This window comes from Lasioglossum baleicum, chromosome 10, assembly GCF_051020765.1.
Source record: "Lasioglossum baleicum chromosome 10, iyLasBale1, whole genome shotgun sequence".
Lineage (NCBI taxonomy): Eukaryota > Metazoa > Arthropoda > Insecta > Hymenoptera > Halictidae > Lasioglossum > Lasioglossum baleicum.
The window spans coordinates 1,563,014-1,577,405 of record NC_134938.1 but is presented as its reverse complement, the minus strand read 5'-3'; the positions used below and the strand labels follow the sequence as shown (position 1 = coordinate 1,577,405).

Here is a 14,392-nt window from a genome sequence, read left to right as displayed (position 1 = left end):
GGCTCCGCCGATGGAAATAGCAGAGGCCGTTCGAGACGGCGTTATATCGTCCGTTTCGAAATCGGGTAAACCATCCGCAGAGACCTGCGATAACCTTCCGCGATTCGTCGCCGATCCTGAAGAACACCCATATCTTCATGAATCAACATCGAATAGTTGGCCCGAGCTGACATTTTCAACCGGGAGACAAATATCTTCGCTTTAATATCTATGTTACTCTTCGATAAATGTTTCGCGGTCACAGCCAAATCGTATAGTTGTTTGGGGCGACGTTCATGGCAGCCTGAGGCAGGCCAAAACAGATCAAATTCGGGGTTTCGGGATTTCTGGGCCCGATCTAGGTCCGCTAGGGGATGAGCCAAGAACAGGAGTGGACAGAGCCCGCGTTACAGGACAGTCCTTTTGGAAGTGAAACTTCTCTGCTGAGGGGGCTACAAGGGGGCTACTGTTTAGGGGAAACAGGACTAAATCCTTGCCCATACCCACTAAAACAACCTCTGTTCAGGGGCCAATTCTATCGGTCCCTTTTTAGCTTATTACTAAGCCGGAAGTTGGATCACATATGACTCGTTTTTCACTACAATGTGAACCTTCTCCGACCCTCCGCCACACCTGTTCTTTGCTATTAATTACAGGACAGTCTTGGATTCTGGAAAGTCCTGGGTTACCTCAGGGACGTGTGCATAACAGCATTTTCCCACTGCCCTTAAACAAAAACAAGGACAGTCAGGAGAAATACGGAAAGTGAGGCCCTGACTGATCTTAAGGGCATAAGAGGGAGAGAAAAGGGCTTTAGAAGTCCTAGATGTGCGGTGTTTGTTTCAGTGGATATTGGGGACACCGAACACCTGTGTTCTCCGAGTCTTCTTTTTATTTAAAATAAAATAAAAGGCTCGCTAGGGGACTCAACAGCAGGGCTATCTGGTGGGCCCGACCTCAAACGGATGAGGACGCCATGTTACACGCGAGAAGAATACTGTACTCGCTGGATCTCCACCTCCATCCTCTTTCTGAACGTGCACAGTCTGCATTGCTGCGCCCTAAGTATGGCTGGGAATTAATGAGGAGAACGTGATTTGTACTAGGCATTACAATAAGGTGCAATGGTCTCTAGAGCTAGCAGCTCCGCTGATAGTATCATAATTTGAAGTGAGAGTAAGAATCTTCAAAAGTATACTTGCTGGATCCCCTGTCTTCTGTCCGCATTTTCACCTATCTTCAAGAATTCTTTCTACAAAAACTGTGGAACCATTTGCATTGGGATTTTCCACACATATTTATCGATACTTGAAGTACACCTGTGATTTTTTTAAAGTGGAAAAAATCGAAATTGCCTGAGTTACATATTTCTTTTATAGAGTGTGTTTTGGGAGGGGATGTTCTGGCGTTGAGCGTTGAATTTGCCAATCTTTGGGAATTTTTTTCTGGAAATCTGTCGAACCTTTTCAATTGGGATTTTTTATACATATTTATCGATACTTGAAGTAGACCTGTGATATTTTTCAAGTGGAAAAAATCGAAATTGCCCGAGTTACATATTTCTTTTATAGAGTGTGTTTTGAGGGGGTGTTCCGGCGTTCAGCGCTGAATTTGCCAATCTTTCGGAAGTTTTTTCCGGAAAACTGTCGAACTTTTTCAATTGGGATTTTTTTATACATATTTATCGATACTTGAAGTACATCTGTGATTTTTTTCAAATCAAAATAATTAAAATTACGCCAGTTGTATATGCAGAATTGTATAGGCGATGTAAGACAAAGAAATTCAAAACGTCCCCCAGATTTTTGATCTCCAACAGTCCTGGTGGGTTGATAGTTGGCAAGTTGGCGACGGTTATGCGAACGGGGAGCAGAAGTCTTGCTACCGCCATAAAAGAGCTGGTCGTGCACCATTAAGTTTCCTCGGAAAGGCAGCCCACCAAGATTCATAGTTATGGGAATAATTAAGTCGCGGTTATGATGCATCGTTCCTGCTCAACGATGCATCATCTGCGCGGATGATAAACGGGGTAACCATCATCAGCGTCACCCTAGGACCTCTGCCGTCTTGTGCTGCGTTGGGTACCGAGATCAAAATCTTAGAATAGAAAAGACAGTCCCTGTAAAGGATTTACGGGTTGACATCGGCGAGACGGATCAAGGTCGGAATTCGATGAGAACCAGACGCTTCTGGGTAATCTGGTCAAATCTTGAATTTATATACTTGTTGGCAGTGTCCTACGCCGTGAAAAATGAAGACGCGAGTACCGTCAGACCTTGCGCGCACGTCTGGATCAAATAAATTGTTCGAGCTGCACTCTAGCATTCACCTTCTACGTTGGAATGGCATCCCGTGGATTCCAAATTAGTGCACACCGGGTATTATTAGGTGGACGCATATTGTTAGCTGACGCGGATCCTCAATGCCACTCTTCCACCACGTTTGCTATCAAAATGCAGCACTTTCGACGCTCTAGATTTTTATATTAGGCTGCTGTACACGTGAAGAAACCACCTGTATTTTCTTCAAGCACACAATCTTGTTGAAATCGTTTATTTAAATGTGGAGATCCTCGATAGATTTTTTATCAGACTGCTGTACACACGAAGGACCATCTTGTATTTTCTTCAAGCACACAATCTTGTTGAAATCGTTTATTTGAACGTGGAGACCCTCGATAGATGTTTTATCAGACTGCTGTACACATAAGGAACCCTCCTGTATTTTTTTCGAGTACACCGGCTCATTGAAATTGTTTATTTAAATTTGGAGATCCTCGATAGATGTTTTACCAGGCTACATACCAATTTTATTTTATCGAGAAAGTTACCATTTTCGTTTTTAAGACTGTTTCGTAGAAGTGCAAGGGCAGTTCCGTACTCTGCATTGATTTTTCAGAGTCCAGGGGATTGACGTCAGCTTGTTAACAAGTTTCCTGCACTGACATCGACGGATGCTGCCTGTCAAGCTTCCCCCAAAGAATTTTGGCAACGTGACCCATAAATTTCCGAGCTGCAACCAGCATCAGTCTGCATCCGCAGTGTCCGACAAAGTCAATCTTGTTCACTTTCATCTCTGCTAACGTGCTTGCAAATATTATTCCTTCGAACTATCTGGAAAAATTAGTTTTTCTTTTTCATGAATACAGGCTTGGAAATGGTAATTTAATAGTTTGAGAATTCCATGGGGCGAGACGTTTCCTTACCGATGACGAAGAAAGTTCCGACTTTCTCCTTTAATAATCAGTCATCATTCGAAAGGAACTAATAGATAATTTTTCAAATTGGACTTGCCTAGCAAGTGCAAGGCTCTCTGTTTCAGAAGTTTGTACAATTTTCAAATTTTGTACCATTTTACTAACCACGTGTCTACAAAATGAGTCCAACAGTTCTACAGTAGTTAGAAGCAGAAATATGGTCAAAACGGTAAAATATGGTAAAAATTGCGCTTCCTTTTTTCTTTGTTTTCCATTTAACCAGACTGAGCCACAGTCGAAATTTTACGTTGTTGAAATTCCAAATACTCAATATAAAATGTCAAATAAACAGTGTTCGGAAAATTTGCGATAATTGCTTCGATTGACCCAGCTTCCGTCCTCCGAGCACTGCTACACCCTTCTGGGTCGAATAAACTGGGATTCGAATCATCAGATCCGAGGGAGACGGGCGGCGGGGTAAACCATCGACAATTTCGGGTTTAATGATTTTCGATTTAGAGTCTCCGGGTTGGCACTGGAAGGGAATCGGATTCGAAACTCTGATGGAATTGCGGCGCCGGTGGCGGCGGCGGCAGTGGTGACGACTGCAAGGAGGATTAATAGACGCTCACGTCTCGTAAATAATTTCGCGCAGAGCTCTGGACCTTGCAGTTCGCCAAAATCCACTTGTTTAAATTATTCCCGATCTTAACTCGAATTCGCGCGATATACAACGGGGTTAGGGCCGTGCCAATCCGCTGTGTTACTGTTCTATACTTTCCGCATTGTGCGGGAAGTCTCTTCGAATAAAGGAACAAGGATGCGTCACTATAAAATTATGTACACACGTTATAAAGTTATGTCACTTGAGACAGAAATACTTGCTACTGCGACTGCGATTATTTAGCTAACCTGTGATTCACGTTCAGGATGTGATAGAAACAAATATAATTTTCGTTGTTGTTGTCGTTGTATGCGTCAAATCTTGTAATCGAATTTTAAACGTAGCCCAGAACTAGATGATAAAGCAATATTAAAAAACAAATTAAAAAGATTTTAATATTAACCGTCACACCTCGCCGCGCGACGCTCGGTAGTACGTGATCGCGTTCAGTGATCCCCACTCCGCGCGCCAGCCCTCCCTACTCCACTACGCGTTCCCACTCCGACTCATCCCCACTCCACTGACCCACTTCGCACCGAAGGAGCTCTCAGTGTGGTGTTCCGTTCATTCAGTTCCATTTGGTACAATTTCGGACTCCATAAAGAGATCGCGTTGCATCTCGGAGTCATCCCCTCATTCTTTCTCGCGTATAAAACATAGAAAGACATATAAAAAAAACTTTTTAAGAACCACGCTTACATTAAAATGCACTGAAAAGGAGAAAATAATTTTTTTAGGCATTATAGTGACTATATGTAAAAGCGTGGAGCGCCCACGAAGATTACGTCAATATAGTTTAGCGCTCCACGCTTTTATTTAGGGTCACTATAATGCCTAAAAAATTATTTTCTCCTTTTCAGTGCATTTTAATATACGCGTGGTTTTTAAACAGTTTCTTAACTATATTTTTTTATTTTCATTTATCAATCTGCCATTATATTCCTGACGGTTTCCCAATTAAAGCGAGTCCGATGGAAGGGAGACGTCTCTTCTTATTTACATCGAGCGATTTTTCTCGAGGAACGCGAATGAGAAGCACGTGCACACACCGACGATATTCCGAACGCGTCGGAATACATATGCGACATCTGGCACAGAGCGCGAACGAAAATACCATCGGAGAAATCAACGGGAAAAAGAAAAAAAAAAGCGTTCGGATTACGTAAAGTCGAAGTTCTGCGGAGTCCGCGGCAGGAAGTGTTCTGCCTCGAATTTCCGCGGGTTTTTCGTCGTCCGGAGCGGAACTGGCTCTTCTTGCCGTGTCAAATTGTCGTCGCTAGAAACTCGTTAATTCGACGCGAGTACAAAGTTTAGGCCTTTTGGCGTGCTCCGACACCTGGCACGATTTCTTTGGCTGCGTTTCGTCCGCCCGTCCTCCTCCTCGAGCACGACGATGATTAAGATCCCATTAACAGAACGGCCACGGTGCTCCTTTCTCTCCTGGAAGAGCTTCCTCGCTTCAGAGTTTCTCTGGTTTCCTGGTTTTTCTTGGATCTCGTCGGGCTGAGAACCACTGTGACATACTGCACAGATTTATCGGGGAGAGTCTGAACGGAACAGACGTATTTATTGATAATAAAATATAATAACTATTTTAAAATTTTGAACAGAGAGTGGCAAAAGGGCGGGAAGTCCAGTTCCAAGGGAGTCCATTGTAGTACAGGATGTCCCAAAAAATGTCGTGCTTCCTCGAAACTGTTCCTGAGATCATGTGAAGCAACTTTTCCCTTTGCAGAAATGTTCTGCGAGGCTCCGTTACAGAGTTATCAACGAAAAACGCGGATGAATGGGCGTGGCTGCACATAGCTGGACTCCGCCCACTCTGGACCGGTCAAGGTCAGTGCTGGGCGCTGTGATTGGTTCGTGTTTTTCGTTGATAACTCCTGAACGAAGCCTCGGAGAAGATTTTCGCAAAGGACAAGGTTACTGCAAATTACCTGAGGAGTCGAAGGAGCTAGGTTTGTTGGTATATTCAGTGTAAAACCGTTGGATTTTCTCGGAACAAACGCACAGTGTTCGCACAACGTACGACCAATTTGGACAGTTTCAATCCTCCGCACATACAGGATAGAAATAACCATTTGTTTATCAGTTCCAAGCAGCCCCGAAAATAACCGCAATCAATTCCCCGGTAATCTTCCACGAGAGGTTCTCGCGACCGCGAAAAGAACTGTACGAGCGCGATTTTCGCGAGGGTGCTAACCGACTGTAAATTAAACTCGTTTTCTTTTTTTTCATTCTCGAAACGAGTGACATCCGTACGAGTAGGGAAGTACAGGGTATTCTGATCGTCCAAGGTCGTCGTGGATCTGAAAATACGTTCGTGAATCGATCGGACGGGTCGAAATATAGCGGTCTCTGTTCGCCGATGTATTTTTATAAACGGCGCGGAGGGTGAGGGAGGGGATCCGATCCTCGGCTTCTTTTTGTGGCTTAAAGGTCAAAGACCTCAGTCGGGACGAACTTGAAAAGTCGTGTGGGGCCCGCGTGCTACCCTCTGGGGCATCTATTTTCTCCGAAACAAGCCTCTTACGTTCTACGGACTTTTATGCAGAATAAAAGTTGGATGTTGATTTTAATTAGGAATTCTTATGATTTTTAGTATAGCTGTAAAAAAATTGCTTATTTGTTCCTTTTCAATCTGAAATGAGCGTAACTTCCCTGACTTGAGCAGTATTTTAAAAAAGTTCGCATTTCTCGGAACGGGGAAAAGGTTCGCCGATTATTTCGACCCGGTTTCGCGAAATCCGCGGGATCACGTCCTCCGTAGCCAATAATAATATTTGCGCTAGCGGCGATGAAAAAATAAAGCGAGCCAGCTGCCGTCGAATCGTTGAACGTAAGGAGCCAACGTTTTCGTTTTCGCGTCCGCTTTTCTCCGTTAAAAATACGAGGAAGTTCGAGCAATTTTTGCACGCGAATTATTTTATCCCGGGAATCCTTCATTGGCCTCTGACTTTTGTGCTCTTACAGTTTCCTCCGCGATGAAGAGTTGCCTGAGAGGATTACTATAACGTTTTGAGTGGCGCAGCCCGTCGACATGCGAAAAAGCGATTTTCATCGCTATAATTCTCGTATCTGAAGACACGGATCGTTCACGTTTATTCGCGATTTTTCGTCTTGCGAGTCGGGGAAAAGGAAACTGGTGTCTCGAGCACCGACTTGAACAAAATCACGGATTCGATGCTCCTCAAGCGAGAGAATTAAAAAAATCAAGCGACGGAAGTAATTACTGGCGGCAGCCTGTTTATCGGTGAGATAAAGTCTCCCGATGCAATTAGACCCGAAGTACTTCGACATCGGAAACCGAATAAACTCTTCGCCCCATCGTTAATCTTGCTCCAGTATCGCCTAAATAATCTCGCGTGTCAATGCGAACTTAAATTTTGCGCGTCGAAATCACAGTACCGGCGCCCATGCGCGCGCGAATCGAACGCGCGATTATTTCTCGAAACGCATTTCTACAATTTCTGAAAAGTTTTACCGTTTCAGTAATTCTTACGCGATTTCTACAAATTTTACTATTTAGGAAATACTTACGAATTTTATTAATTCTGAAATTTCTACAATCTCTACAAATTTCAGTATTTAAGAAATTTCTACCATTCCTATTTTTACTATAACATTTCACAAATTCTACTATTTCAGAAATTTCTACAATTTCCACAAATTTCTACAAATTTAATTAATTCAGAAATTTCTACAGTTTCACATTTATTTCCTTTCCTTGATCATTTTCTTCACAAATTTCACTAATTCAGAAATTTCTACAAATGTCACTAATTCAGAAATTTCTACAAATTTCATTAATTCAGAAATGTTTACAAATTTTACCAATTCAGAAATTTCTACAATTTCACAATCATTTCCTTTCCTTGATAATACTCGTCAGAAGTGCATAAATTGTGCTGCTATACTTTCATGCTTTTTATTTTCGTGAAGCAGAACTGAAACGGGTAACATTAGCAAGAGGAACGAAAGAAAATACGACGGAGACAACGAGAGGAGACATCCCGGGGCCTTGTGCCTTGTAATTCAGGGCCAAAGATCGACAAAGAGTCACGCGAGGCGTGCTCTCGTGTGGCTCGACCACAAAGCGCCAGTCGGTGACGCACGTGGAATTTTATTTTACCGTCCCTTTGTCAGTCGAATTCATTGCGACTCGTAACTGATACCTGGAAGCAGTTTGTGGAGGATTGCGATAGTGGTGACAAACTTTCGGTCGTGAATCGCTGTGGATCAGAAACGATCCATTGCCACGAGATGCCATTTCGATGTGAAAGATCGAACAAAGTACCTCTTCAAAATGATACAACTGTTTCGTCTTCGATTATTCGTCTTCGATCGTATCCGTGACGGTATTCCGATTAAAATGAGCCTAAGCACGACACAATTCGAGCTCGAGATCAGTTCGGATATCAGAGGGTCCACTACATCGTGGATTACTCGAGTAACTATGATCAGAATTCTATCGTGCTTGGGCTCTTTCTAACCAGAAAAATGTCGGGAATACATTAGTGAAAGGTCCACGAAGAAATGATGAATAATAAAAAAGTTATGTCAGTTTTTAACAGTCGACGCCAGCGGTGAGAGATCAATAAATAGAGTCTGTACAGGACGGGGGAAGAACTGAGGAAATTTTCACGGTGAAAATATTATTCTATATACGGGGAAATCTCAGAATACCAAAGAATCATGCGTGTAAATATCTAACGGAAGTTTCGGGACTATGGGATACATGGAATCCGCGCGATTCAGACCGCTGATACCGCACGAATGGAATTTCGCGATCCGTTTTCCCCTCCCTGCTCAATTCCGCTCATTATTCCGCGACTGCCACTGTTCCGCGATGTTTCATCCTATTAACCATTAAACACAATATCATTACACAGTATTAAATACTTCCCGACCCCGGAATGTATGTTAAATATCGTATCAACGCGTAGGAACCAACTATGGCTTTATTCATACGTCCTACCATAGATTCCGTTCTCCATTCCGTCTGAATAATCCAACTCAAATTCTCAATTTCTACTTATGGTTATTTTTAATTGCACTATTCATTTTAAAGAAGCTCATCCTGGGAGTTGCGAAGTACATTGATTTTTATGGGCCCCATGGAAATCATCGACACATATTTCTCCGACACGGTTTTCACCGACAACATTTCATTAATTTTTTATTTATTAATTAATTAATTCAAGAACACTTGGTTGCATATTTCGTTTTTCCACTGATTTTCATTCAATCCACAATTAATTAATTAATTAATAAAAAATTAATGAAATGTTGTCGGTGAAAACCGTGTCGGAGAAATCTGTATCGATGATATTTCCATGGGACCCGATTTTTTTATATTATTAGTAAATTTTAATAAAGCACAGTTGATTTGTATTGCACTACAGTAAATATTCTATGGATGCAAGAAGGTGGTACACGTTGGATGCAAAAAATATCCCCACCACGAAGCCCGAGCTCCCTTGGTCGCCGAGCAGTGTCAACTGTAAATACGTCGCGTAATCTGATCCCGGGTCGGATATATTGGTGTGAACCACTACTAATACAATCATAATAACAAACGAGTTTCATTTATTGCACGAAGCGGTCTCATCGGTACGTTATTTGTTGCTGCGATTCGGCCGCGCGCGGTCTCTGTTTACACGCGCTGCCCTGTTTCTACGTTCGCCTCGGCCTTTGAACCACAAAAAATAGTGTCTCTCTACGAACTATGCAAACAAACCTCCCCGAGGCCCTTGCGTCCATCGAATATTCACTGTATTTATTATTTTCAAAACAGCTAATCCCGGGAGTTGCGAAGTATAACTTTTACATTGTTAATAAGTTTGAACAAAATACAGTTAATTTGTATAATAATTGCATTTATAGTGGGTGTCAACATTTTCGACAACGACTGTTTCGCGTCCCACGATGTTTAACATTGAGGATACGGACATGATCGCTGCCATAACGTCCGCGCGAAGCCTTGCTCCGCATTCTATCTCGGAACGCATTTCGGACGCATTCGACGCGCTTCTAAACGCACCTCTCTCTCCTTGTGGACGAAATTAATGGACCCTGAGAACTCATTGGCCCGGCATATCTAATATAATATCGTCTACGGGCCGAATGACGAGCATATTCCTGTCACGCGAATCACTTGACCATCCATCACGCTTCGATGACAGTGACAGTACAGTTCCTTCCTGCCTGATCGTTCCTCATTGCATACGGCGATTCAATAAACTCATTGTCCGCCGAGCTGAATAGATCTTTTATCGTCAGGTGAGTCAGATCGTGTTCGATTAGGAACGTCATTCTTTTCACCTGTGATTCACCTGTTTTTATGTTTTACGGCGCTGTCTTGATTGTTATTATCAATAATCGAATTTACGAAAGTTTTACCAACATATTCGTGACAGTTTTCCGATTAAAACAAGCCCAAGCACGAAATTATGCGATCTCCGGTAACCATTCTATCAGCCAAACTCTCGCGCGTTCCAGATCAATTCGGATAAGAGAGGTTCCACTAAATCGTGGATTGCTCGCCTAATTTCTATCCGAATGCTATCGTGTTTGCACTCTCTCTAGTCAGTAAACTGTGACACACACAATGGTAAAAGTTCCATAAAGAAATAATTATAAACAAATAAGTTGCACGACTTTTAAACATTCGTTGCCAACGACAGTCCATTATTAAATATTGTCTCTACGCGATTTAAGTGACATTTCGGTCCTGATAGTCCTCCGGCGCTTCAGTATGAAGACAATATATAATCTTTAACGTTAAATGAATAAATTGCAATTTTACCACGTTTTTATTAGCTCGCTTTCTTGTTTGTTTGTCTGTTCGGTGGCAAATTTTGCAATTGATTTTAAACTAACTTCCTGATTAGCTAGAGACTTGAAATCGGTTATATGGCTCAGAACTGGATGACACACACACAATGCAGTATTAAAAAAGAATTTTTTTTAAAAGTCCATCCGTTTCGGAGAAATAACAATTTTCAATAAACAAGTGTATGGTATTAAGGATTATTGTAGGTGTTGATAAAGTGTTACATCTACGCTGATTATTCGGCACAGAACATGATTAAAACCCGTAAAACCATATCGGTCTTGATAACCATAAAACGTCTGGGAACCACTGCATGCACACTACTCGGTCTGATCACGATTGTCCCGGACCAGTTTGCCACCCACACGTGGGAACCTAACTCGCAAAAAGGTCACTGTTGTGTGTGCAGTTTCCCCCCCACTTACTATAGCAGTTACGACGTATTGTTGTTTCGATTGCAACCCAGAGGAGCGTGCAATTAATTAACCGGCTACCCGGAGCTGCACTAATTCAGCGCGCAAAGAAAGAATCGTGTATGAGAAATATTTTTGTTACGGAGATAGTAACGAAAAGAGTACATCGGGCAATGATCTCCCGCAGGGATGCTCGTTTGTTGTAAAACAAATCGATCTACCGGCATGGCGAATTAATTGCAAAAAGAATAAAAATCATTCTTACTCGTTACTAGAACGACTGCAAGAAACTAAAATTGAATGAAATCAACATTCTTATAATGTTTTTTCCATTCTTCGTTTTCCCTCAAAATGTGGAATTAAAATATTTGTATACTGTTGTTTTTTCCTTCGTTTTCCCTTGAATTGAAGAATCAAAATTTTTATAATGTTTTCTTATTCTTCTTTTTCCCTCAAAACGAGGAATTAAAATTTTTGTATACTGTTGTTTTATTCTTCATTTTCTCTTAAACTGAAGCATCAAAATTTTTCTAATGTTTTTTATTCTTCTCATTTTCCCTTGAACTGAAGAATCAAAATTTTTATGTTTTCTTATCCTTCTTTTTCCCTCAAAATGGGGAATTAAAATTTTCATATACCTACTGTTCTCTTCTTCTTCATTTTCCCTTAAACTGAAGCATCAAAATTTTTATAAATGTTTTCTTATTCTTCTTTTTTCATCAAAATGAAGAATCAAAATTTTGGGAATGTTCCTGTATTGCTCATTTTCCCTGAAAATGAGGAATAAAAATGTTGATGTTTCCTTAACGTGTTCATAATTAGAATGATCAGCATAGCTTTTGAGCAAGCGTTGCACCACGCGAGTTTAGTTCACCTGCACGTGTTTGTGAAAGCAACATTAGTGGTTTATCGATGTAATGACGTAAATGGGCGGCTAAATAACCGTACGATGGCATTTAAAGTGACATTTTCAGCGTATGCATCATTATCCCTCTTACCCACGTCTAGATTGGCTTTATCAATGACTAAAAATACGTGTCATAATAACTATAAATACACAGACGTTACGGTAGTTAACAGGTTGCCTCGTGTGTGCGTCCGAGAATCTCTTATTGTGCAAGATGATTTCCCGCCGGCATTTTTTAATGACACTCGGTTGCCTTCGCCAGCGTGCCTTTGTCCTTGTTTTGATCGTGCTATGCAGCACGATTCGCACGGTTGATTGTTTATCAAGCTACTTTCTCGCAGGAAAAGTTGAAGAAGTATCTTAACAATGGACGGAAAAACATATTGTTTCACCTGCAAATTTTTCCTTTGAAATTGAGCAGCCAGAAAAAGCTCTTTGTATTCTGAATATAGAATCGTTGCAACAAAATTACTATTCTTCGATAACTGTATCTCTTACACACTCTCCTCTTTTTTTTTTAAACGGAGTGTAGATAAACAATTACCACGAAACTTTCGCACGGTAAATGCGCATACATTTGTTATGCTAATGAAGCATTAACATATCTATAGTGACTGGTATAATTCCACTTCCGATTACTCATACTATTTTGTATTAACACTACCAATTTCGAACGAGCCTAACTTCAGTGGGTGTTCAAAGTGTTTCTACAATTTTTACAAATTTCTACAAATTGTGCAATTCAAGAAAAGTTTTTACCATTTCTACAAATTTTACAAATACAAAGAAAAAGTTATTCGTTTTTAAAAGGTGTACAAATACTTTGTGCACCCACTGCAAGTACATAATTGATCAAAGTTCAATGAAACTGATCAAAGAGAACCTCAACTATTTCGCAAAATTGATTCTAAGTAAAAATGCAACAATTTCTCATACGATATTGCAAGGACGTTCATGCGAGACGATGCACGTAAGCTGTCGAGAGTGCAACATCGAAAGGCAACATCGAGAGATTGTTTCACGCCTGTAAACAAATCGTTGCTCCTCGAGGTTCGAGTGATATCATCTCGCACAGTCTCGAGGAGTGACCTCATCGCACCAGCTATAATACACTCTCGCAGAAACGCATAGATGAACCGCAGAAACCTCGCGGCGGAAATCTCAAGATCTTTTGCAAACGCATCTCTCTCCGTCCCCGGGTCCCTTCGCGACACATTTTCTACACTTGGCAAGCTGCGTTGCATTCCATCGAGCGATTATCTGGCGTCTCGACTTGTTTTTCGCCGGGGCTTGTTTACAGTCGATCCGTCTATAGTCTTCGTCCGATACAGATCCGCTTATCGCGAAAAATCACCATCAAGTGCTCCTGTTCAAGTTAACATACGCTCATTGAAATCACGTCCGATGAAAAACAGATTGAACGCTTTTCATTCGGCGAGGTTATCAAAAATAGTGAAACTACACAATCTAAGAAGCAGTACGATCCCCAGGCGTTTGTAATAATCGTACAGCAACAAACTTGGGCTCGTTTTAAAACTTCAAACTTCTACTTTAGCTCCCCGTTATTCATTTTCCTTTGAAATATTTTCACGTCATATAGCAGATGAGAAACCGAAGACCCATTTTTCTCAAAAATACTGCAAATACAAACCTCTGTGAAATCCTCAAAAAATTTTTTCCGGAAATGAAACTGTAATGGATTTAAAGATTGAAGCTTCTCCTTTGCAACGAGACCTTAAAAATTGATCTGCGATCATTTTTCACCGTTTTACGGAAGAAAAACGAGGACCAAGTTTGGCCATCGGTGTACCCCATCATGTTACCAAAAAGTTGGTGACATATCTCGCACTAAAAAATCGATAACACGGTAAAAAACAATCGTAGATCCATTTTTAAGATCTCGTTGTAAAGAAGGATCATCAATCTTCAAATCCGTGGAAGATTCGTCGATCTACCATTTTTGTTCACCGTTTTATGGATGAAAAACCAGGTCCATGTTCGGTCGAATAGAAACCCAGGAAGCATGTAGGCACGAATGGCACAAAAACCGAGAAATTTACTTGCAGAAGAAAGGTGCTTTAATTACACATCGGATCTTGAATTAGACATAATTTCTCCTGAATGATACGTACCTTTTCTCAAATGAAACATTCTCGTATCCGGCGTTCGTCCGACATTAGAAGCGTCGCCATGGTCGTTCATGCAAATGAATGTGAATCGAGTCGAAAAGCGGACGTCCTTAATTACACGGCGGGCTTGCACAGCAATTACACAGCCTCATTTCTTTTTCTCTCCTCCGCGTCGAGTGAAAACACCGCAGAAAAAAAAACCCAACGCGCGCGCACACACGCACCGTCTGCGGAGAACGTTGTTGGGTAAACAGTGAAAGTCATTGAAC

General features: G+C 41.4%; 2 protein-coding genes across 12 annotated transcripts in view; one reads left to right on the top strand and one right to left on the bottom strand.

Annotated features, from left to right (window-relative positions):
* Tmod (tropomodulin) overlaps positions 1–14,392 on the top strand; it is an 85,820-nt gene that overhangs the window by 30,174 nt on the left and 41,254 nt on the right. The gene's annotated exons all lie outside the window — the stretch shown is intronic.
* Positions 1–14,392, bottom strand: part of LOC143212522 (uncharacterized) — a 31,246-nt gene that overhangs the window by 16,712 nt on the left and 142 nt on the right. The window contains exon 2 of one of the 2 annotated variants that reach the window (XR_013009724.1): positions 14,127–14,350. The gene's annotated coding sequence lies outside the window, so the exon portion shown is untranslated. Of the gene's footprint in view, positions 1–14,126; positions 14,354–14,392 lie in introns of those variants that run through there. The other variant, XR_013009723.1, reaches the window with a different exon arrangement.